Below are 24,998 nucleotides of genomic sequence, written 5' to 3'. Positions count from 1 at the left end.
GGCTCTGATGCTGCAGGCTGAGGAGACCTCTGCTTCCCAGAGTGTGGTAGGTCCAGCCCCACCCCTAGCCGCTGCTCTTTCTTGGGGGGTGGGCAGGAAAAAAGATGGCTTCTCTTTAGCCTTGTTGTAGAAATCACTTTGAGCCCTTAACCTAAATATAAATAAATACAAATTTAACGTTAATGTACACAAATTAATCGGAATGAAGCCCACCCACCCCATCCAAACTCACCAGTAATATAATTGGGGAGGCAATGCAGGTGGAGGCCAGAGCACAGGCTTGAGGTTGGCAGGTGTGAATTAGAACTGTGCTTGAGTCATTTGCTCGAGAACCTTTCTTAATCCATCTGACCCTCAGTTTCCTCATCTGTTAAATGAGTACTAAGGCGCTTTTCTTCAGATGGTTGTGAGGATTAAGTGAGATTCTGGATATGGAGCCCCCAGCATAGGGCCTGTAAATGTTTGCTATGATTATTACTTTGGTCGCAATGCTTCCTGTAGACAACAGCTGCCAGTCAGAAACAGGCCAACCCTCTGATGCTAGAAGGGCTCCTATGGTCGCTTCTGACACGGTCCTTCTCCTCAGAAAGGAAACTAAAGCTCTTCTCTCTCCTTTGTATGAGGCTGCTGCCCTGCATCAATTGGTGGAGACTGCTGTCTGAAACTTCTTCTGCCTGGAACTCCATCCTGACATGGACTTCAGGGCAGGGTAAATATCCCTTTGTTCTGGGAAGACCCTAGAAGACCCTTTTGTTATGCACAAGAACTGCAAAATCCAAAGTGTGACTGGAGAGAAGACAGTCTTTGCATGACAATGTAAATAGTTGTCGTAATAGTAAATGGAGGGGACTTCCCTGGCGGACCAGTGGTTAAGACTTGCCTCCCAACGCAGGGGGTGCCTGTTCGGTCCCTGGTCTGGGAGCTAAGATTCCACGTGCCTCGTGGCCAAAAAGCAAAACATAAAAACAGAAGCAATATAGTAACAAAGTCAATAAAAATTTTAAAAATGGTCCACATCAAAAACAAAAGAACTTAAAAAAAATAGTAAATGGACTGGGGTCTCTGCAGATTATTTTTTTCCTGAGAAAAATTTATTCTCTTTTGTAAAAGAAACAATACTGAATTCTAAAAATCATGTATAAATGTGTTCTTATAAGATAGTAGAACAAAAGAGATAAGTGGAAAATTCTCTTAGAATCGCCCCCTTCAAACGTGGTCACTCCCCTGCCCCCAGATCACTACCATACCCCCAGGTCTGAAGGCATTTTTTCATACCATTTTCTATACATTTACCTCCTCTATAGACTTAGCATTACAGCTGTAGATGGTATTGCTGTGTGTGTGTTCTTTTCTATTTTTTTAAAACATGAATAGCATCATTTTGTGGAGATACATACATATATGTGTATATGTGCGTATATATGTATGTATATATGTGTGTGTGTGCTCACATGTATGTGGATATATATGTGTGTGCATATATATATATTTTTTATCCCGGTTGAGAGAGAAGCCTTGCATGAGCATAAACAAGATTGACACGTGCAACAGACCATTCTGTGGATATTTTTCTGCAACCTTCTTTTTTCACACATACTATTACATGTCATTACATATGGAAATCCCTCATTCTTTTAAACTGCTCCCAAGTATCCCATAAAATGTTCCAGAGTCTATTTATCTATTCTCTTATTGACAGACATTTAGGTTTGTGGTTTTACAAAAAATAGGCTGATCAACATCTCTATTGTTATATATGCTTTCTGAGCACATGAGGGAGTATTTCTACCTGAAAGTAGAATTGCTGGGCATGTACATTTTAAATTTTAATAGTTCTGTCAAATTGTCTTCTGAAGTAGCTGACTACTTTATACCCCCACTAGTAGCACAGGAATGTGCCCATTTTTTCACGCCCTAATTAACGCCTAACATTTTCAAACATTTTAATTTTTGCCATTATTACGGTAAAAATAGCTTATCTAATTTGAATTTCTCTCTAGTATGTTTCTGAACATTTGTTCTTAGGTCCATTGTATTTTCACTTTGTAAATTGCTGTTAGTATCTTTTGATGATTTGTTATTGGTATTTTTTTAGATCTTTTCATTGCTTTATAGGAATTCTCTATACATCCTAGATTTAGGTCTCTTGTCTGTTTGAAAATAATGTAATTTTCCAGCTTGTTGCTTTTCTTCTTTTAACCTTGTTTATGGCATCTTCTCCATACACTTTTTTTTTCTCATTTGGATGTAGTCAGATGTATCAGGCTTTTCCTTGAGGCCTTTACTTTTTGTGTCTTTCTTAAGAAGAACGTCTCTTCTCCAAGGTTATAAAATATTTTTGTGTCTTTTTTTAATGCTTAATAGGTTTTTGTGTTTACATTAGATCTCAGACATTTTTGGTTAGTGACGTGAAATTAAAAAATTTTTTTTAATTTATTTATTTTTGGCTGCATTGGGTCTTCGTTGCTGTGCGTGGGCTTTCTCTAGTTGTGGCGAGCGGGGGCTACTCTTCGTTGCGGTGCGCGGGCTTCTCATTGCGGTGGCTTCTCTTGTTGCGGAGCATGGGCTCTAGGCATGTGGGCTTCAGTAGCTGCAGCACACAGGCTAAGTAGTTGTGGCTCGTGGCTCTAGAGCACAGACTCAGTAGTGGTGGCACATGGGCTTAGTTGCTGCACAGCACGTGGGATCTTCCCAGACCAGGGCTCGAACCCATGTTCCCTGCATTGGCAGGCAGGTTCTTAACCACTGCGCCACCAGGGAAGTCCCGATGTGAAATAAAAAATTAATTTTTGATCTTTTTCCAAACAGTTACCAATTTTCCTGGGCATATATTGAATAATTTATCCTTTCTATAGAGATCCATTATATACTTACTTTCCAAATATATGGGTATGTTTTTGAGCTGTTTTCTGTTCCATTGCTTGAACTGTCTTTTGCAGCCTCAATTCCTCTTTTTTTTTTTTTTCTTTTTATTGAAGCATAGTTGATTTAGAATGTTGTAAGAGTTTCAGGTGTATAGCAAAGTGATTCAGATATATATATTGAATATATGTGTGTGTGTATATATTCTTTTTCATATTCTTTTCCATTATAGGTTATTATGTTGAAGATAGTTCCCTGTGCTATACAGTAGGTCCTTGTTGTTCATCTATTTTATATATAGCAGTATATATCTATATTCCAAACTCCTAATTTATCCCTCCCGCTTCCCCTTTGGTAACTGTAAGTTTGTTTTCTATGTTTGTGTGTCTATTTCTGTTTTGTAAATAAGTTCATTTGTATCATTTTTTAGATTCCACATATAAGTGATATCATATATTTGTCTTTCTCTGTCTGACTTACTTCACTTAGTATGGTAATCTCTAGGTCCATCCATGTTGCTGCAAATGGCATTATTTCATTCTTTTTTATGGCTGAGTAATATTCCACTGTGTGTATGTATGTATGTATGTATGTATGTATATATATATACACCACATCTTTATCCATTCATCTGTTGATGGATATTTAGGTGGTTTCCATGTCTTGGCTATTGTAAACAGTGCTGCTATGAACATTGGGGTGCATGTATCTTTTCGAATTAGAGTTTTCTCTGGATATATGCCCAGGAGTGGGATTGCTGGATCATGTGGCAACTCTATTCTTAGTCCATACTGTTCTCCATAGTGGCTGCACCAATTTACATTCCCACCAACTGTGTAAGAGGGTTCCCTTTTCTCCACACCCTCTCTAGCATTTATTGATATTATTTGTAGACTTTTTGATGATGGCCATCCTGACTGGTGTGAGCTGATACCTCGTTAATTTGCATTTATCTAACAATTAGTGATGTTGAGCATCTTTTCATGTGCCTGTTGGCCATCTGTATGTCTTCTTTGGAGAAATGTCTACTTAGGTCTTCTGTCCATTTTTTGACCAGTTACTCTTTTAATTACTCCTGTTTCATAATATTTTTTGCCGTCTTTTCGGAAAAAAAATGTTTCTTTGCCACTATGTATTTAGAATACTCTATCTTAGTCCATTTGAGTTGCTGTAACAAAACATCACAGACTAAGTAGCTTAAGAAAAACAGAAATTTATGTCTCACAGTTCTGGAGGGTGGAGGTCCAGGATCGGTGCAGGCAGATTTGGTGTTCAGTGAGGGCTTCCTGCTTCTTAGATGGTACCTTCTCACCATGTCCCCACATGGCAGAAGGGGCGAGCTAGCTCTCTGGGGTCTCTTTTATAAGGGCACTAATCCCAGCCATGAAGGCTGTACCTTCATGACCTAATCACTTCCCAAAGGCCCCACCTCCTAATACTGTCACCTTCAGGATTAGGACTTCAACATATGAGTTTGCAGGGGGAACACAACCATTCAGACCACAGCACTCTTATCTCTAAGAAAGTATTTTTTATTCCTGGGAATTGTGTCATATGTGTTGTTGTTCACCATTTGTCGTAAGACATTTCATGATGGAGACTGGGCCAGATCAAGTAGACCACTGGAAACCTTACTTCATTTCTTGTTCACAGGGAACCACAAAGGTGGACCCAATGGCTACAGCCAGCTTGGACTCTTGGTGAAAGCCTCCCCCAAGGTGATTTTCCAAACCAAATATCTCAGACTTAAGGAAACGAGTTGTTGAGAGATTGTCTTTCAAGTATTCTGAAAAGGCCAGCCCCTGTGGGTAGTGGGTGAGCCTCTATGTGGATATTCCCATCTGTCAGTCATCCTGCGGGGCTCGGGGGTGAAAAGGAGCCCTGGGAAGTGAAGGCTGGAGGAGAGGGAGGGAGCAGGCCTGAGACAAGCGCTGGGTCCCTATACTTCCCAGATGGCAGAGGACTGACCGTCCCCCAGGTGGTGGGAACGAGGCAGGTGAGAGCCTTTTGCAGGCTGGGAGCCGGTCAGGTAGCGTCCAGTTGGGGACCTGTCTTGGATGGCCTAGGTATGACTCTGGAATCCTTCAATCCAGTATCCATCCATTCATAAGGTTTTCTCTGCTGTCATTTCCCTTGCTTCCTTCAAGATTTTAAATGACTTGGTCTTAGGTAGCTGTGTTGTGGGAAATTAAGTGATGGGCTTATACTTACATGGAAGCCATGGTAGCAAGGTTGAAAGCTGCTATCTTCACTTCATGCCAGCCCTGTGTGGTAACCATTATTCAAGAGAAGATGGCAGCCCCTGGACTCCAGGAGGTGGCCAGGTACAGAGTGAGCAGGGGAATGCCTAGGTTGCAATGTCTCGGGTCAGCCCCCAGCAGTCCCTAACACCTTTCCTCCAGCCCCAGCCCCAAAAGGAGGAAATCCTGAAAATGGAGGCCAAGGTTTGGGTTATATTTATATGACAGGAAATAGAAGCCTAGTGTCTTTAAGGTCATGAAACAATCATTGTGGAACTCAGAGCTAAGCCCAGGTTTGTTCAAACAAAGTCCCCGTTGTTTGGAGGCCAGATTGCTCATAGATGACTACTTCTCAAGAATGATTCTAAGGCTATAAATTTAAATTTCCACATAGGCCAGTGTTTCTCAACCAGGGATGATTTTCCTGCCTCCCCCTTTTCTGCCCCACGCCACCCCAAGGACATTGGCGAAGCCTGGAGACATTTTTGGTTGTTGTGACAGGGAGGGGAGGGGTTCTAATCCTATCTTGGCATCTAGGGGGTGGAGACCAGGGATGCTGGTAAACATCCTACCATGAGATGCAGACATCTCCCCATCAGTGAAGATTTATCCAGCCCCAAATGATAGTGAGGGGGTCCAGAAACCCTGATGTAGGACAATGGATTTCCAATTTTCTTTTTTGTCTCCAGAGGATGAACACCTAACCCTGTCAACTACTTTGCCATCGTGGGCTTCTTTCATCACACAGACACCCAGCAAGGGGGGTGCTGTGAGAGCCATCATCGCTACAAGAAAAACTCAAGTCTTTCCACTTTCAATATATGAAAGCCAGATTTTGTTACTGGATGAATTTTGTTACTGGATGAATGAAACCTTATGAATGGATGGATACTGGATTGAAGGATTCCAGAGTCATACCTAGGTCATCCAAGACAGGTCCCCAACTGGACGCTACCTGACCGGCTCCCAGCCTTCGATTCCCAGAATCGAAGAAAATGTAAGCTCTCTATCTTAGGGATATAGTTCTTAGGCAATCATCAAGTAATGTGGACGTCTCTTTCTTATTCTCTGAATCCTTTACAGACCATTGCTTTCCTATTCTAATGGGAAGGCTGATCAGCGCCAAGACACCCATGCTAGATAGCTCTTATTATTCCCAATTTATAGATGATGAAATTGAGGTGCAGAGGGGAAGTAAAATAAAGCACAACTCCCTCGCGCTGAAGTTATCAAACCCCTGGCCAGGGTTACTGCATAGGTTGTGCACTGCACAGTTAGGCCACTTTTAAGGGACCACCATTCACATCACAGACATCATAGATTTACTGTGACAGTCTTCCTGGTGGATGGCACTAAAGTGCCTTGTTCTAACAAAATCAGGAATATGAAGACTATTTTCTAACAGATGGAAGTAAAGTTTCTTGGAGAAGGTGTGCCTTTTCCTGATGCTCACTGTGGTGCCAGATGAACTCGCAGAAGGAAGGGAATTATTGGTCCCTCTTTGTCTATGTTAACAGTTCAACTGGGAGTTTTACTTTTTGCTTGAACAGAGGTCACCCTCCCTTGCTGACCACGTGTGTAATTGTAAAGTATTGTAGAGTGAGGCAGGTTACGATGAATGCATTTGAGTTGGCAGATTTCCCAAGAAGACTGTCACGTATGAGAAATATGGTGCCTTGAGGGTTGGAATAAATAAAACGATATTGGTATCTAAATTTGGTTGTTCACACTTCAGGTACAGTTTAAGTCATCTTAAGGCTGGAGGAAGACACATTGACATGTATATCAGTTCAATAGATTTGGCAGCAGGAGGTGCAAAGAGTATCGTTTCAATTATGGATTGACCTGTGATTGAATAGCAATGTGTGTTGCCTAGTTTGTTATCGATGCTAAGTAATGGCAGGTTCTGGACTCTCAGGAGGGAGAGGGCAGATGTTGGAGCACTGATCGACTCATGGGCTCCATGTTTTGGCCCTGTACAGGGAGAATCAAAATACAAGTAAAATATTGTAAGATGGGACTGATAGTATTGCAGGTGTTAACAGAGCCTGTCCGAGCTTTCATCCTTTATACCTACAGAACCATGTTTAACACAGAGACAGTACTCTACAACATAACTGTCCTGTTTATCTTTGTTCTGAATCTTTACTGTGCCATTTCATGATGTTTTAAGGGAAGAAAGACCTCACCGGTTGCCGCATTTGAGAAGGCTTTAGTTTTTCCACCTATGCAGACACCTTGGCATTTAGACACTTTGGGTAATCGAAATAATCGCCTCTTTTAATGCCTAGCAACCACCCAAACTGGGGTGGGAGGCGGAGTATATAAAGGAATTAACAACCCCCAGTTTACGATCGGAATAAGAAAGGTTGACAGACTGACCTTGCCTGGCCACATGGCAGGTGGCATAGAATGTGAGTAGTTGTGCCCATGAGGAGCTTACAGACTAGTTTGAGGGTGATGTAGGTGCAGTCAATAGCTGGAGAACAGAATAGCCGGTGAGAAGGTGCTGATCCGATGTGCAGATAATAAATGCCTAGGTGTTTCAGCAGGACAGATTGCTGTGGTGGGCGGAGAAGGCTTGGGAGAGAGGAGGAATTTGAACTGGGCCGTGAAGGACTGGGAGATATAAATAGCCGGAAGGGAAGAGAGTGATGGATGGGGACAGTGGCCATCTTAAGTAAATGCCTCAGGTCACAGATAATAGTTCCCTAAAACAAAGCTCTTAGTGGAAAACAGGCAAGGCAAGAAGGGATTTGGAATCAGGAAGGGTTTAAAACCGTTACACAGTGTTTCCAAGATGAAAATCTGCAGTGTGAGAGAATGTGGGTAATAATACTGTGTGTTCTTAGTCAAATGGCATATTTCTTTGAGAAATACTATTTAATCAAGAACAAATTTCTAAAATTAGGGCTCTGTTGATCCAAATGAGCTAATGAGGTGAGAAACTTGAAGTTTTCAAGGTTCTTTAGCCATCTGGCCAGTATGTTTAGAAATTGCACCCAACTGTACTGATAAAAGGGCAGTCTCTGTGGTTTACCTTTAACACTCCAATACTGGGTCATCTTCAAAGACAAGTTCCACAGACCTTCCACTCTAAACAGGCTGACCGAAAGGCTGAGATTGCCTAGGGAGTCCCGGATTATGCAAAATTATTCATAGCTTCCTCTTTCAGTCTCAAAAGTGTCCTGGTTTGGGTGATAAATTGTACGACTACCTAATTCTAAGTGAGCCACTTTGGACTTTTTTTGCTCGTTCTGTGAATCCTCAGTGGCCAAAAAGGATGCTTCCAGCTTAAGGGTATTTGCCCACATGTGCATTCTGTCTTTTTGAAATGTTCTATTCCCTTGCATACAAAGCAATCTTTGCAAAAAATTCAGAAAAAAAAACCCAACATAAATAAGATGAATTATCAAAAATCTGGAAATAAGTGTTAATACTTTGATATAGATGCATAACTATATCTATTAATTTGTCATATATTTGTATATTTTTAGATCCCTAATCTCCAAACCAAGCCACTTTATTTGGATTAGCATTCCAAATATAAATATATAGATACGGCTACTACATAAAATTATATATTTAGAACTATATATTAACATAATCGATATAGATAGATGTAGATGTAATGACATTTTAAAATAATCACTTTTAAAGACAGCATAGTATTCTAATGAAAGGTTGTTCTTAAACTATAATGTATTTAAATCCTCAAAATGGGCAGAAGACCCAAATGGACATTTCTCCAAAGAATACATACAGATGGTCAAAAGGCACATGAAAAGATGTTCATCATTGCTAATTATTAGAGAAATGCAAATCAAAACTACAATGAGGTACCACCTCACACTGGTCAGAATGGCCATCATGAAAAAGTCCGCAAACAATAAATGCTGGAGAGGGTGTGGAGAAAAGGGAACCCTCCTGTACTGCTGGTGGGAATGTAAATTGGTGCAGCCGCTATGGAGAAGAGTATGGAGGTTCCTCAAAAAACTAAAAACAGAGCTACCATATGATCCAGCTATCCCACTACTGGGCATACCTCTGCACAAAACTCTAATTCAAAAAGATACATGCACCCCAATGCTCATAGCAGCACTATTTAAAATAGCCAAGACATGGAAGCAACCTAAATGTCCATCAACAGATGAATGGATAAAGATGTGGTATATATATACAACTGAATATTACTCAGCCATAAAAAAGAATGAAATAATGCAGCAACATGGATGGACCTAGAGATTATCACACTAAGTGAAGTAAGTCAGAGAACAATACCATATGATATCACTTATATGTGGAATCTAAAATATGACATAAATGAACTTATCTATGAAACAGAAACAGACTCACAGACATAGAGAACAGACTTGTGGTTGTGGTGGGTTGGGGGGAAGGGAGGATGGATTGGGAGTTTGGGGTTAGCAGATGCAAACTAATATACGGAATAGATAAACAACAAGGTCCTACTGTATAGCACAGGGAACTATATTCAATATCTTGTAATAACCTATAATGGAAAAGTATCTGAAAAATAATATATGTATATATGAATCACTTTACTGTACACCAGAAAGTATCACAACATTGTAAATCAATTATACGTCAATAAAATAAATAAAAATTTTTTAAAATCCTCAATTTGAGGCATTTACGTTCTTTTTTATTTATTTTTTATTTATTAACAATATTGTAATGAAAGTTTTCTAAATCTTTCCACACATTCATGATTATTTAGGATGCTTTCTTATAAATGAAATTGATAAGTAAAAGGGGATATGCATTAAAAATTTTTTGATTGTCAAACTTAGCCAGAATGTGTGAGAATTCCCACTCATGGCCTCATCTGTGCTGTATCTGTTATTCTTTTTCATTTTTTCAGTCTGACAGGAAAGAATTTCATCTCTTGGTTATTTGAGTTGTATCTCTGGTTGTTGATGATTCATATTTCTGTTTTAGTAAATTGCTCATTTTTCTATTAGAGTGTTTACCTTTCTCTCTTATTGAAATGTGAAAGCTCTTTGTATTTTAAACAAAGTAACCCTTTGTGTTATAAGTTGCAAAATTTTTTTTTCCTAATTTACTATTTGTCTTTTATGTATGGTAGATTTATATGTGTGCATGGACATGTGTAGGTTCAGAAGTCTTTACTTTTTGTACAATTATACCTATCAGTCTTTCCCTTTATGTTGTTATGTACTTTTTTAAAGGACTAGGTTTTCAACAATATTAACCTGAGAAATTTTCTTAATTTTATCTGATGCTCTCAAACCCCTTGAGCTCCTTGTTTCAAACTTTACAGGGTAGGCACTGTAGATAGACGAGACATACTTTTTGTTTCCGTTTCCATGGTTCAGTATATCTCCCAGAAGGGGTTTAGTCACTTTACAAATTCACAGATAAGTTACTGCAAGTAAGAACTGGTGATATGCATTCTTTTCCTCAACCATAAAACATGTATGCTGTCCTTCATGAAAAGCTGTAATGGGAGTTAGAAGGGACTAGTTTGTTTAGATTTCTGCCGAGTGAATCACTGTCCCATTGATATGCTTTATAATTGCACGGATGTGTTCTCAGGAACTGTGGCACCAACCCAAGGTTCCAATACACAGTCAAGGGAATGCCGCAGACGATCATAGCTCCCCCGAAGCAAGCAGCGTTCCATGGAATGTTGTCCCTGGGCTTCATGGCAGAGTTACTCTTCTGTCGTAAGGAGGGCACTCAAGGCAAATGCATGTCTAGTCCTAGCTGGGACCGTTGTGGCTGAGCCTGTATCCAGGCTTCCACGCTGGTGTGCTGGGTTGAACCCCATGTGAGCCTCAAAGACCCCTTCTTCATCTCTCAAGTTAGACCTCTGCATCTTGCTTTCCCCTTGGCCCTCTCCGTGTTTATTCTTGGGAGAGAAGAGATTCTCCCCCACTTACAGACCTCATGGAAGTCCCCTTGGGTGTCTCCAACCCCACCCCCTTTCATCCAAGGCCCTCTTCCTGTGGGGTGGTGGAGGAGGGGAAGTCTTGAGCACCAGTGAGGGCTGAGTGTAAGATCCATGATCACCACCACCATGATGCTGAGACAGGGCAATTTACCTCTGCTCTCAGCTGTCAGAGCTTTTCCCCTGCTGCTCAGCAGTGGGGCCTCCACGGCCCAGCCTAGCTGCAGTCTCAGGGCACCAAACCCCACCAGCTGACGGCTTCTCAAGAGAACCCCATCGTGGTGGGAGTCTGGGGATGGGGACCAGGGTCCCACCCCAAGAGGTCTTTACTCTCTGGTTTTGCCAAGGAATAACTAAACAGTAATCCACACAGTAACTGTAGAAGACCTGCTGTAGCAGCAGAGAAGCAGGTTTATGATGCCACTCAGGGGACCAGACCAAGGATTTGAAAGTAGTTTTTACTATGGAATGACCCTGTTATGGATTTGAGTGGCCCCTTCCCCAGGTACTATACTTCTCTATGAAGTTCCTCAGGGGTCCCCTCAATCAGGGGAGGATAAACCAGTTTTCCTTGTGCCTCGTCAGTGCCATTTGGTCTCCCTCTCTCCGTACTCTTTTTTTTGAAGTATAGTTGATTTACCATGTTGTGTTAATTTCTGCTGTACAGCAAAGTGAGTTAGCCATACATCCTCTCTCCATACTCATTCAATAGCACAAAAGCCAGAGAACTAATTTGGCTACAACACAACCCTCCTCAGAGTGCTGGGGAGGCAGAGAAATCAAATACGAGCAGAGCCCAAACCCTCCCTAGTGGGCAAGGCTCATTTGTAAATAATTTTAGTCTTGTTACCCATTTGATAACCATATATCCTTCCCAGTGGGTACTGGCAGCATGTCAGATGGAGATCACTTATGAAGAGATTCCTCATTTTCCAAACCCATTCTGGCTTCTCAAGAATCTGTGAACTGGGGAAGCCAATGATACTAAAGGAATGATAGGCCCATTTTTTTTTGCCCCTTTTGGGGGCTTGGGTGCGGAGTGGTAGAGCAGAATAACATCTTCTGTGCACTTATTCATTCAAGAAACATTTACTGAGCTTCCTCTGTGGCAGGCAGTACCAGAGATATGGGAAAGAGAAATCCTGCATATACGATCTGTCTCGATTTTGCAAATACGTTTCGCTGGGTCACTATTGACATCTGCAGGAGGATGTCAGGTCCTAACCCCTGAAACGTATGGTAAACATACTTTGCAGATGTGATTAAGTTAAGCATCTTGAGTTGGAGAGATTATCCTGAATTATCCAGTTGGGCCCTAAATGCCATCACATCTATCCTTTTAAGAGGGAGGCAGAGAGATTTTACAATGACACACACAGGGGAGAAGGCGATGTAAAGATGGAACAGGAAAAGATTTGAAGATGCTGGTCTTGAAGATTGGAGTGATGCAGCCACAAGCCAAAGAACCCTGGCAGCCCCCAGAAGCCGGAAGAGGCAAGGAACTGATTCTCTCCTAGAGCCTCTGCTGGGACTGTGGCCTTTTTGACACTTCAATTTTGGCCCAGTGAAACTTAGGTTGGACTTCTGGGTTCCAGAATTGTAAGAGAATACGTTTTTGTTGTTTTAAATCCCCAAACTTGTGGTAATTTGTTACAGCAGCCCCAGGAAACTAATACAACATCCTTACAGATAAACATGGGTCTAGAAGACAATTTAGACAGGCAGTTATCTGACCAACTCTATTTATTGTTCACTTGGCACATATTTATTGAACTGCAATGTTCCAGGCACAGGAGATAAAGTATGAATAAGCTGACAATGTCCCCACTGACACTGGGGAGGGGGAGGGAGCAGGTAATAAAGAGGTAAAAAAAATATATTAAAAAAGTAATTTTAGTTATTGCTAAGTGCTTTGAAGGAAACAGAGTTAGGGTAATGAGGATTTGGGGAGGGGGTATTTTAGACTGGGTAATAGGAAGGCCTTTCTGATGAGATAACATTAGAGCTGAGTCCTGAATATCTAGGAGGAGTTACCATCTTGGGAAAGCTTTCCAAATGGAGGGAGCTGGAAGTACAAAGGCCCTGAGGTAGAAATGAGCTTAATATGCTTGAGCTTAATCATGCACAGAAAGACCAGATTCCTCCAAGTCAAACTGGAAAGTCTTCTCTTACAGAGGGCTGCAGGGTTCTGTTGGAGGCCCTGACCTGTGTAGTTTTCTTTGTTTATAACTAAATTGGAAGTAAACATATAAGTCATATTTATCAAATATGTGGGTAATACAAAGCTACAAAGCTACGTTCTACAAAGGTAGAACTTGTATTGGGTTAGATGTCAGGGATTGGGTTTTACCGTACCTTGGCAGATGTGAGCAAAACTCCAAAGACTCCTGACTTGGGACTCAAAAAAATTACTTGCCTAAATCAAGAGGGGGAACCCAGCTTGAGTGCAGTACTTGTGCGAAGGCCCTAAAGCTCAACGTCAGCAAAGAACCTGATGGGACTGTTGTATAAAGGGGAAGCACTTTTACAGGCTTTTAAAGTACAGAGTACAGTTCAAGGGAAGAGGTAGCCACAGGCTTCTGGAGTTCCGAGTGGGTACCACGATTTACGGGGTCATAGAAACAGGTCGTTCATTCATTCATTCCTTCCACTGATAAATGCTTAATGAGTACATGCTATGTGCCTGGCACTGACTAGGTTGTGGGGAAATAGCACTGAATAGGAAAGAAGCATTTGCTGACCTCAGAGAGCTTATATTCTAGGGAGAAAAGAGACATTGTAGACTTAATGGTGTAATTATTATCTTTTTCTCTATATTAGATTTTTTTTCAGGTTACAAATTATTTTATAGTAATAAAATAGCAAAATCAAATGTTACAGAAATATATGACACAGAAAAGAACCCCCTTCCCCAGTACACTCATCTTCTTTCCCCAGAGATAGCCACTGTCAATAGGCTTGGGCATTTTTCTCCAACTTTTAAAAATATACATGTAATATATTTTGAAAGCGTAAAAAGGGAACCATATTCTTTTTAATTTTTTTTAGGTTAATGTATTTTAGACATTCTTCCATATGAATACAAAGAAATCTACCTCATTCTTCTAAATGGCTGAGTAAAAACTCCATTTGATGAATGTACCACAGTTTATTTAGCTAGTGTCTTATTGATAGGTGTGTGTATTGTTTCCACTTTTTCACTATTGTAAACAATGTTGCAAAGAAAATTATTCTGCGTATCTTTTTACATATGGTGGGAGTATTTATTTCTAAAGGATAAATTCATAGAAGTGGAAATGCTGACTCAAAGGGTATGAAAAATTTAAATAATAGATGCTACCATATTTCTTACTACTCAGGTTGTACCTGAATGAGCGTGCAAATCAGAATGCATGCTTTCTTGTAGCCTCAGCAACACAGAATATTAGCAGTGATTTTAATCTTTGCCTGTCTGATAGGCAGAAGATAATATCTTGTAGTTTACATGAACCACTTTTGGCCTGCAACTGAGAATAACAGTTAGGCAGGGATGTGTATTGTAGGTCAGCTATGTAAGTCAGAGAGGCAGAACTGCTGAGGTTGGAAATTAACCAGGCAGAGGTGGGGTGAGGGGTGACCAAGGCACTCCAGGCAGTTCACACAGCACGTGCAAAGGCCCTGTGGGGAGAGGAAGTCTGGCGTATCAACAGGACTAAAAAACTTCCAGGGGGTTGGGGGCAAAGAACACAGAGCAAGGAGGAAAGTAAAGAGGGAGGCAAGGACCAAATCTTGCTGGGCCTTGGGGTTCATCATAAGGGTTTTGGTCTTTATCCCAAGAGAAAAGGGAAGCCAATGGAAAGCTTGGAACAATCTGACATGATCAGACCAGCATTTTGAACAGATCCCTCTGGCTGCTGTGTGGAGAATGGGTTAGGAAGAGGGGAGAGTAGCTATTTTGGGAGTCCAGGTAAGAGATGATGGTAGCCTGGATTAGGGTGGAATCTGGACTAAGGTGTAGCCTGGACATGGAGAGAAGTGGGTAGATTTAAGAGTTATTTAGGCCACTAAATGGATAGGAATTGATGCTTGGATGGGCTTGGATGGGGAGTGTGGAAGAGGGTGGTATCCCGGAAAACTCCCAGGTTTGTAGATGGGAGTTGTCATCAGGATGATGAGATGTCAAAGGACCAGGTGATGATCAGCCTGAAAAGTGAAGAGCCAGAGGAAAGAACTGCTTTGGAGAGCAGCCACTAGCCCACAGCTCCATCCAAGGCCAGGGACCATGTGATTCTGCCCCTTGGTCACAGCCAATTGGACTGGGAGAGTGCCACGATTTGGCCTGCACGGAAGCCTGCCCGTGAGGGGGACAGTGCCAGAATGAGCTGATGAGACCCCCTTCAGGGAGTTTGAAGAAGAACCCAAGTGAGGGGCAACATTTGGAACTCGGGGAAAGAAGAATGGTCATGCAAAAAGGCAGGAAGGGAAAGTCATGAGTAAGCCAATGTCATGAAGGAGGAGAGAAGAGAAAAGCCAGTGGAGAAGTCGCTGAAGACCCATAGAGCAGTAGAGAGGGGCTGATGGCCCTTGACCCTGAACTCGGCCCGGTGGTTAAGGGCCAGCTTTCCACTTGAGCAGATCGAGGTTTGATTTCCCAGCTCTGATGCTGATTAGCTGGGTGACCTTGAACAAGTCACTAAACTTCTCTAAGGCTCTGCTCTCTTCCCTCAACTATAAAATAGACAGCACAGTATTTATTTATTGGGCTTGTTGTGAGGATTCAACAGATACACGCGAGAATGGGAGATTTCTGCAACACAAAACCACTACAGAACCATTATTCAGAATTGAAAGTTGAAAAAAAATCTACCAATCAATAAGAAAAAGACAGCCAACCCAAAAGAAAAACAAGCAAAAGGTTTGAACAAGCTCTTACCCAAAGAGGATATTAACATGGCTTAAAAATACATGAAAATATGATCAACCTCAATAATAATAAGGGAAATACAGTGAGATTCTTCATGCAACAACAGAGGTGAATCATATAAATGCAATATTGAGCAAAAGTATCAAGACAGAGATGAATGTATGAAGTATGAGTCAATGTAATTAAAGTTAAAAAACAGGCATTAAAACTACAATTAAATACTATACACACACATCAGATTGGCAACATTTGAAAAATCTGGTAATGCCAAGCATTGGTGAGGATGTGGAGCAACACGAAATCCACACGTTGCTGGCGGAAATGTAGACTAGTATAACTATTGGGAAACACTTCGGCATTCTAATAAAACTGAAAACATGTACATCCCACAACCCAGCAATTCTATTCTTGGAGATACGTATCTAAGAGGAACTCCTCATGTACACTAGAACATATACTCAAGCATATCCATAACTTTGTTCATGGTCTCATGCTAGAACCAACACAAATATCCATCAATTGTAGAATGAATAAGTTATTTTGTGATATGGTCACAAGTGGAATACTATACAGCACTGAAAATGAATGAACTATGTCATAGAAAACAGCATGAATGAATCTTATAAACACAATGTTGAACCAAAGAAATAATACATAGTGTATGATTCTGCTTTACAATTTAAAAATAGGCAAAACTAAACTATAAACTATATAATGGAGTTTGTATTATATAGCATATATTTTTGAGCAAACTATAAAGAAAAGTAACAAAGTGATTACCACAAAAGTCAGAATAGCGGTTGCTTTTGGGGGAGGGGAGGGCTCTGGGACCAGAAGGGGATACCTGGGGGAGGGGGATTCTGCAGTGCTTGAAGGTATTCAATTTCTTCACTGAGGAGGTAGTTATACAAGTGTTTGCTTTGCGATTGTTCATTATGCTGTACATTTGTTTTGAACACTTTAATCGAAGAGTATTTTATTCCACAATTTAAACAGATTTAAAAAAAAGATAGCTAACACTTGTAAAATGCTTGGCATAGTGCCTGGCCCATATTAAGAGCTCAGCAGATGGCAGTTTTATTTACTGTTATAACCCAGTTGTTAGAGCCATGTTGTATCCTAAGCAACCTCCTAGCTCCTGGACTGAGCTCTAGTCTCTGTGAGGCCTGGCTCTGTGGTGGAGTTTCTGGACTCCTCTGTTTCCTAGGGTGGAGCCCAAATAAACCCTGTGACTTAAGACAGTGCTTCTCAATTGATACATTCTGGTTTACTGCATGGCCTCAAACTCTTCCTGGGTGTGTTGCCAAATTTTGGCAACGTGTAAGACTTTTTTAAAAAGCATCTCTGTCGTTAGGCAATGCCAGAAAGCAAGATTGCTAAACTGAGCACCACCGTGAGGTGGTGCACAGCCAGAGTCCAGCCTGCTGCAGGTCAGAGGTCAGGGGTCAAAGGTGGAACCCCCTGGCAAGCTGGTGCCAAAGAAATGAGAACACGTGAGAACTTGGTCTATGGGGGAAGTAATGTCACACCCAAATAGTAGTGATGGCAGAAGGGGACCAAGTGAATCCCAGGATGACTGGATGTCATTTAAAACCCTTGAAGCGTGTAGCCCCCAAATCTAGCAATCCACAGAAAGGTTGTCAATCACTGACTAAGGTCACCTGAAATGTCTCTTCCTTGCAAGCCCGATGATGGAATCACCGTTTCATAGCTATTGGAGGGGTTGTTGTGTACAACAGCTCATTATAATAATAGCTAATAATTATGGAGTGCTGCTCATAAGCCAGGCATTGTGCTAATATTTCAGCCTCCTTTCCACCCTAGGAGGTAGGTGCTCTTATCATCTCCCTTTCAACGGATGAAGCACAGAGGAATTGAGTGACTTGCTGAAGGTCACAGCTCGCAAGGGCTAGAGCCAGGAAGAGGGCTATTCTTATTCTCTGATTCTAGAGGGACGGCACAGCCCAGAGACTGGGAGTTAGATGGAGACAGGTTTTGCTAACAACAAGCAAAAATGTCCTACCAGTGAAACGGGGAGTTTTAGAGAACAGCAAATTCTCTCTCTAAGCAGAGGCGGCAAGACGGTTTAGGTTTTAGGAGAGATTCCTGCACTGGGTAACGGGTTAGACTAAATGCCTTTCAAGGTCCTTTCAAATAACCCCAAATTGTAAGTCTGGGTCTTGGTAGAGTTTCTAAATGGGGAAGAAGGTGTGTGGAGAAGCTTCTAAATGGAGAAGAAGGTAGAGCTTCTAAATGGGGTGTGTGCTAGACTATCTGCTTATTTTCTTTTTAATATGAACCTCCAAACTTCAGTGCATAGTGTGGTGTGTAAGCTATTTGAGTTCACTTTCATATTGATGTTCACGAACTTCCTCAGAACTCTTGAGGCACAGGAAAATTATTTTCCCTGTGGGGTTGTTTTCTTTTAGCCTTTTAGCTGACAGTAGTTGTAAAGGGCCTTTCTGACTGGCAAGAAAATACCTTTCTAAGCTTTAGAAGAGAAATAATTTGCATTAAACTTTCTCCCACACTTACTTAATTTCAGACCTGAGGTACTGATCTTTTCCTATGGACTTTCCTGCCACACCTCCCACGAATGGCGTGTGTGGTGTGAAAATTCCATGTGCAGCATTAACAATGGCGTTGATAGCACTGGGGCTATTTAGAATCTGCCCTTTAGACTGAAATGATATATCTGGCTTTGTTTCCAGGGTTACAGAAGCTTTTGTAGTCTATTTCCATGGCTGTGTCCCGTGGAAATGCATTACTTTCTGCATTTCAGAAAGCAGAGCCTCTGCTCCCACCCTCCAGGATAATGGAGGCATACGGCAGCGTCTCTAGTTAGAGTTGGCTTTGGTTGAGCCTTTTCCATTACCTGGTGAAACTGACTTTATTTTTTTTAGAGTAGTTTTAGGTTCATAGCAAAATACAGTAGAAAGTACAGAATTCCCACATACCTCCTGCCCCCATATATGCACAGCCTGCCCCACTATCAGCATCCTCTACCGGAGTGGTACATGTGTAACAATCGATGAACCTACCCTGACACGTCACTATTACCCAAAGTCCACACTTTACATTATGGTTCACTCTTGGTGTGGTCCATTCGGTGGGTTTGGACAAATGCATCGTGGCAGGTATCCACCGTGACAGTGTCATACAAAGTAGTTTCACTGACCAAAAAATCTTCTGTGCTCTGCATATTCATCCCTCTCACCCTCTAACCCCTGGCAACCAGAGATCTTTTCACTGTCTCTGTAGATTTGCCTTTTCCAGAATGTTGGAATCATGCAGTGCAGAGCCTTCTCAGACTGGCTTCTTTCACTTAGTAATATACATTTAAGGTTTCTCCATGTCTTTTTGTGTCTTGATAGCTCGTTTCTTTTTAGCGCTGAATAATATTCCATTGACTGGATGTACCACAGTTTGTTTATCCATTCACCTACTGAAGGACATCTTGGTTGCTTCCAAATTTTGGCAATTATGAATAAAGCTGCTATAAACATCCGCGTGTAGGTTTCTGTGTGGAAATAAGTTTTCAGTTCATTTGGGTAAATACCAAGGAGCACGATTGCTGGATCATACGGTAAGAGTATATTTAGTTTTGTAAGAAACTGCCAAGCTGTCTTCTGAAGTGGCTGTACCCATGCATTCCCACCAGGAATGAATCGGGGGACGCGGAATGGCGCTTCACATTCTGGCCAACATTTGGCGATATCAGTGTTCTGGATTTTGGCCATTCTGATAGGTATATCGGAGTATCTCATTGTTGTTTTAATTTGCAATTCCCTAATGACATAAGAAGTTGAGAATCTTCTCATATGCTTATCTGCCATCTGTATATCTTCTTTGGCGAGATGTCTGTTTATATCTTTTGCCCATTTTTTAATCGGGTTGTTTGATTTCTTACTGTTGAGTTTTAGAAGTTCCTTGTTTTGGATAACAGTCCTTTATCAGGTGTGTCTTTTGCAAATATTTTTTCCCAGTCTGTGGCTTGTTGTCTCATTCTCTTGAACATATATTATTTTAACAGTGCTCTGCTACATGTTGTATGGGCATATAAAACATATTTAAGACAGAATTTCTTACTTTTAAGTTGCTTATCGGGAAATACCTATTTGCTGGATGCAGAAGGATGCCCATTGCTTCTTTTATTGGTTACTAGTGAAGCTCTTAAGTGGATCATGGGAGTGGTAAACACTCTAGAGAATTGGTATATTTGGGAACTTGCTTGGGTATTGTTTTATGTGGTGAGAGTTCCACAATAAATCCTATTCCACTGGTTTAGGTATAGAGAAACTTGAGACTCTGACTTGTTTGGGAAGACAAAGTATCATTAGTATTCAAAGAAATGTTAGTGACTGATATTTGTATATTCTTTTACATTGCCACTTTCACTGATACTACCTCATTTGGTGATTATGAAGTGACGTATTCAAAGAAGAAATATGGCAATTTGGCTAAGGGAGAGAAATTTAATTTTATTTATCTGCCTTTTTTTACTTTGAAATATTTTAAAATATTTCACAGAAGGGGATCATTTCTCAATAGCACAGATTCACAAGTAGTACACCTCATATGATTTCACATTTGGAGTCAGCATTTGCTTATACTTAATTACATAATATCAGCAAATGAACATAATATGTTTCAACTTAAGCAAACATGTTTAAAACTAAACAAAACTCGGGAATTCCCTGGCGGTCCAGTGGTTAGGACTTGGCGCTTTCACTGCCATGGGCCCAGGTTCAATTCCTGGTCGGGAAACTTAAGATCCCGCAAGCCATATGGTGCGAACAAAAAATAAAATAATAAATAAATAAATAAACAAAACTCTTCAGCGTGTCCATTCAACTAAGATCCCGCAAGCCATATGGTGCGGCCAAAAAATAAATTAAAAAAATAAATAAACACAACTCTTCAGTGTGTCCATTCATAAGCAACAAACGGGGCCTGAAGAGCCAGTGTGAACTGGATATCAGATACGTTCAGTCTGGATGCACTACATCAGTGCTAATCAGCTGGTACCAAGGTCATTTTGGAGCATAGTGTCCCAACTCTAAATCTTAAATGAAAAGGAAGTTCAGACACTGAGCCAAGCAATGGAAGCACACTAGTGAGAGAGTATAATTTGTTAAGACAGACAATGAGCTGGATCCAGTATCTAGGTTGGGTGCTCTCAACACTCTGTCCAGACCCAAAGAAAAAGAAATAGTCCACGTGGCCAAGTGTGCATTCCTCAGAGAGCGCCAGAGAGTGACAGAGGACAAGACGGGCCCAGAAAGAGAGGGGACCAGTGTATCTTTGACCAGGAAGATATGCTGGGTCACCCAACTGCGGGTCCCTCTTCTTGGTGAGACTGATACAAATGTTTTTCAAAATGGCCCTTGCTGTGAGGTTCCCAAAGGCAAAGATTGAAAAACAGGAGATGCAGAGCATTAGGTCTAGAAGGGATCTGTGGCCAGGGATCTGTGCAGTGCAAAGGGCATGGGTGTGAGACCTCTGCAGGCCTGGGTTCCAGTCCTAACTGGGTCCTTATTAGTTATATGACCTTGGGCAACTAACTTAAACCTCTGGGCCTTGATTTCTCCATTTATAAAACTGGAATAATAATTTCTGCATTCAGTACTGTGGTAGGGATGAAAGATAATTTACATCAAATACCTGGCCTATAGTAGGGATTCAGTAAATGTTACGTGACTCAAAAAATCATTCAGGCCTTATTCATGTGTTTGATGATTCTCCTGTAAGGAAAGACCAGATGTACTTTAAATACACTTCTGCTTATACTGTTTTCCTTGGAAATGAAATACTGTGCTAATGTGTTATCTCCTAAAGAGTATTATTAAGCATGTATCCACTAGGATGCTTTCAGTTACAAGTTGCAACCCCCCCAACTCTAGCTTTAAAAAAAAAGTGAATTTATTGATTCATAGAACTGTAATGTCCCGTGATAAAATTAGCTTCAGGAAAAGCTTGACCCAGCAGCTCCATGATGTATTGAATGATCCAGTTTCTTTTTGTTTCTTCTCTGCTACCCATGGTATCAGTTTTATTCCAAGTCTGCCTTTGTGGTTGCAAGATGGATGTCAGCACAAGTCTGGGTCCATCTGTTAGCATCGATTTACTCTATGTGATGGAAAAACTACTGTTATATTGGCTATAACAAGATAAAAGTATATTTCTCCCCAGTATAAGAGAAATCTAGAGATAGGGAGTCTAGGGCTGGTACGGTGGCTCCATCATATCATGGGCCCTGATGTCTAACTGGATGCTCCACATCTTAGGGCATGGTTCCCTTTCTCAAGGTCACCTCAAGGTCCAAAAGAACTGCTGAAGCTCCAACCATTACATCTGCATTCTAGGCAAGAGGAAGGAACATGAGAAAGGCTTGCCTCTTTTCTTGTAAGGAGATTCATTGGAAGTACCACACAATCCTTTTGCTTCCATCTCTTTAACTGGAACTTAGTCACATAGGGCGGTTGCAAAGGACACTGGGAAACAGAACCATGTTGGACTCGAATATGCCCAGCTGGAAACTGAATCATTCTTATTCCCAAGAAGAAAGGGAGAGAGTATTTGAAGGCAACCAGCGGTTGTTGCCACTGAGGGCCACACACTTCCTTATTCAGGCCCAGTGGACACAGAATGTCTTTTGGCAGAGCTTCCACAGAAGACAACAGATGTTTCTTTCTTGGAAGATCCCAGAAATCACACCTCATGTCTCATTGGCTTAAACTGGGTCTTGAACCCACCCCTGCACCACTCAGTGTAGGGGAGTGTGTGGGAGAGATGATCAGTCCTGACTGGCTTGAGCATGTGACAGCCACTCCTGGATTGAGGGTGGGGCTGGTTCCCCCAGCCACATCCCTGTGACACCCAGGGACCCAGCAGGAAAAGGGAAGGGGCAGTGGACGTCGGTACAAAGTTTTCCTCCCTCTATACTCCCCCACAGTCCTCTTTGCACTATGCTAAACAATTCTCGGACCTTGAAACTTTGGTAAAAGCTGTGAATTTTAGATCCCTTCTTTATCTTACGGATCTTTTCTGAATCTTCTCCAATCTTCCCTGATTGACACTGAGCACAGTAATAAGCAGGCCAATCTCCAAGCCTCTCTAAACCTCAGTTTCCCCATCTGTAAAGTGATTAGGATCACACTACCTACCTTTCTCCAAAGACCAGATGCGATGGTGCTTGTATGCTTGGTGCACAGCGAGCATTTAATAAAGGCTAAATAATAAAGATGCTCATACTTGCTGATTCTCGGATCCTATTCCCCTACTTGTGTTTTTCTCTATCATGCTTGTTTCTTTACCTGAAGCCTTAGAATCCTCGTCTTGTTCTACCCCAGCATCTGTTTCTGTGGTACAGATGAACCTATTTGCAGGGCAGGAATAGAGACGCAGACGTAGAGAACGGATGTGTGGACATGGTGGTGGGCGGGGGGGGGAAGGGGAGGGTGGGATGAACTGGGAGATTAAGATTGACATATATACACTACCATGTGTAAAACAGATAGCTAGTGGGAACCTGCTGTATAGCACAGGGAGCTCAGCTCGGTGCTCTGTGATGACCTAGATGAGTGGGATGGGGGTGGGGGTGGGAGGGAGGTCCAAAAGGGAGGGGATATATGTATACATACAGGTGATTCACTTCATTGCACAGCAGAAACTAACACAACATTGTAAAGCAATTATACTCCGATTAAAAAAAAAAATTCTTCTCAATAAATGCCCCATGTCTATTTCTGACCTCATTTCTCATTTGCCAGGGTAACTTTCTGTGCCTGGAGGTGTAACAGTAAGAGAAGATGACGCAGGAGGGCCTAGAGGAGACGAGGCACTGCGAGGGGTTGGGGGAAGAAAGGCTGGTGTGGGCCTCCCGGGCCACAGCCTCACCTCTGCTGAACAGGTGTCGACCTCTTGTTCCCAGGCTGAGTCACTCGGAAAAGGAAGAAGAATGGTCTCTATCTGTTCATGTGATTTTACGTCAGAAACGCATCCTCAGTCCTTAGGTCTCGGAGCTCATTTTTCTGGGTACTGCTTAGAGTTAAGCCTGTGGATTTATTTAGTTTGGAGATTCAGAGGTGAGGTGCTCTGTCTTGAGCTGAGAAAGCCACATCCGGCTGCGTCTAAGACAGTTTGTCCTCACCCTCCTCCCTGCTTCCAGCCTTCCCTCCTTGCTTCGGCAAGGCTGGAGGAGCTGGGAGGATTTGCACGCAGTTTCCGACACAAAGAGCTGCCCCTTGCACATCCTGGAGGAGACCACGGTTTCCCAGAGTGCCGCTTACCATTGAGTCTTAATAATCAGGGAGGGGATACTAGTTAACATCAACTGCCAGCCACTCTATGCATTTTACATGTATAGTAATAGTAACAGCTAACAGTTAATATGGTGCTAACTATATACCAAGCATAGTTTAAATTATTTTATAAATATTAGTTTATAATATTTATAATATTTAAGTACTGTTATTCCCCGGTACTTCCCTCAAGTAATAACTACCAGCATCCTCATTTTACAGATGAAGAAGGGCTCAGGAAGGTTCAGTAACTTGCTCTGTGTCATTCAGATAGTGTCAGAGTCTGAATTCAAACTAAGATCATTGGGTTCTGTATTCTTAACTAGTATCCTACAGTGCCTCCCCAGGAGGCGGTTTTAGTAGTATTATCATACCCACTTTACAGATAAGGAAACTGAGGCACAGTGAGAGGAAGTAGCCCTGAATTCAAAAGCAGGCAAGAGACTCCAGAGCCTGGGTCTTATCGGCCATGTCATGCTACCTCATCCAGGGACATGTGGGAACATCTCCCGACCCTGCACTTCACACGGGGAGTAACTGAGGACCACATGCGATCATGTAACTAATCTGGAACAACTAGCAGCATGGCGCAGAATGCACACCCCATCAGTCCTGGTGTTGCTTCTGGGGCCTGAAGGGGAGCAAGGGAGGCAGCCCCTGTGGTCAACAAATTATGTCTCTGGCACGAGGAGCAGAATTCACTTGTGCTTTTGCTGCTTCCTGATCTCTTTTTTATTTCACCCAAGGGCAGCTGA

At 41.8% G+C, this 24,998-nt stretch overlaps 2 long non-coding RNA genes across 5 annotated transcripts in view; one reads left to right on the top strand and one right to left on the bottom strand.

The window, feature by feature from the left end:
- Positions 1–24,998, top strand: part of LOC309666303 — a 34,491-nt gene that overhangs the window by 5,187 nt on the left and 4,306 nt on the right. Inside the window, exons 2-4 of one of the 4 annotated variants that reach the window (XR_014267029.1) lie at positions 624–709; positions 4,516–4,580; positions 5,792–8,931. This is a non-coding gene — a long non-coding RNA (uncharacterized lncRNA). Of the gene's footprint in view, positions 1–623; positions 3,130–4,515; positions 4,581–5,791; positions 8,932–24,998 lie in introns of those variants that run through there. The other 3 variants (XR_014267030.1, XR_014267031.1, XR_014267028.1) reach the window with 3 other exon arrangements.
- The window catches only part of LOC309666310, a 72,648-nt gene continuing 58,633 nt past the window's right edge, over positions 10,984–24,998 (bottom strand). The window contains exon 3 of the long non-coding RNA XR_014267038.1: positions 10,984–21,005. This is a non-coding gene — a long non-coding RNA (uncharacterized lncRNA). The remainder of the gene's footprint in view (positions 21,006–24,998) is intronic.

Source organism: Balaenoptera physalus (assembly GCF_965194825.1).
Source record: "Balaenoptera physalus genome assembly, chromosome: 8".
NCBI lineage: Eukaryota > Metazoa > Chordata > Mammalia > Artiodactyla > Balaenopteridae > Balaenoptera > Balaenoptera physalus.
The sequence above is the reverse complement of the archived record's forward strand: the minus strand, read 5'-3'. Positions and strand labels throughout refer to the sequence as shown.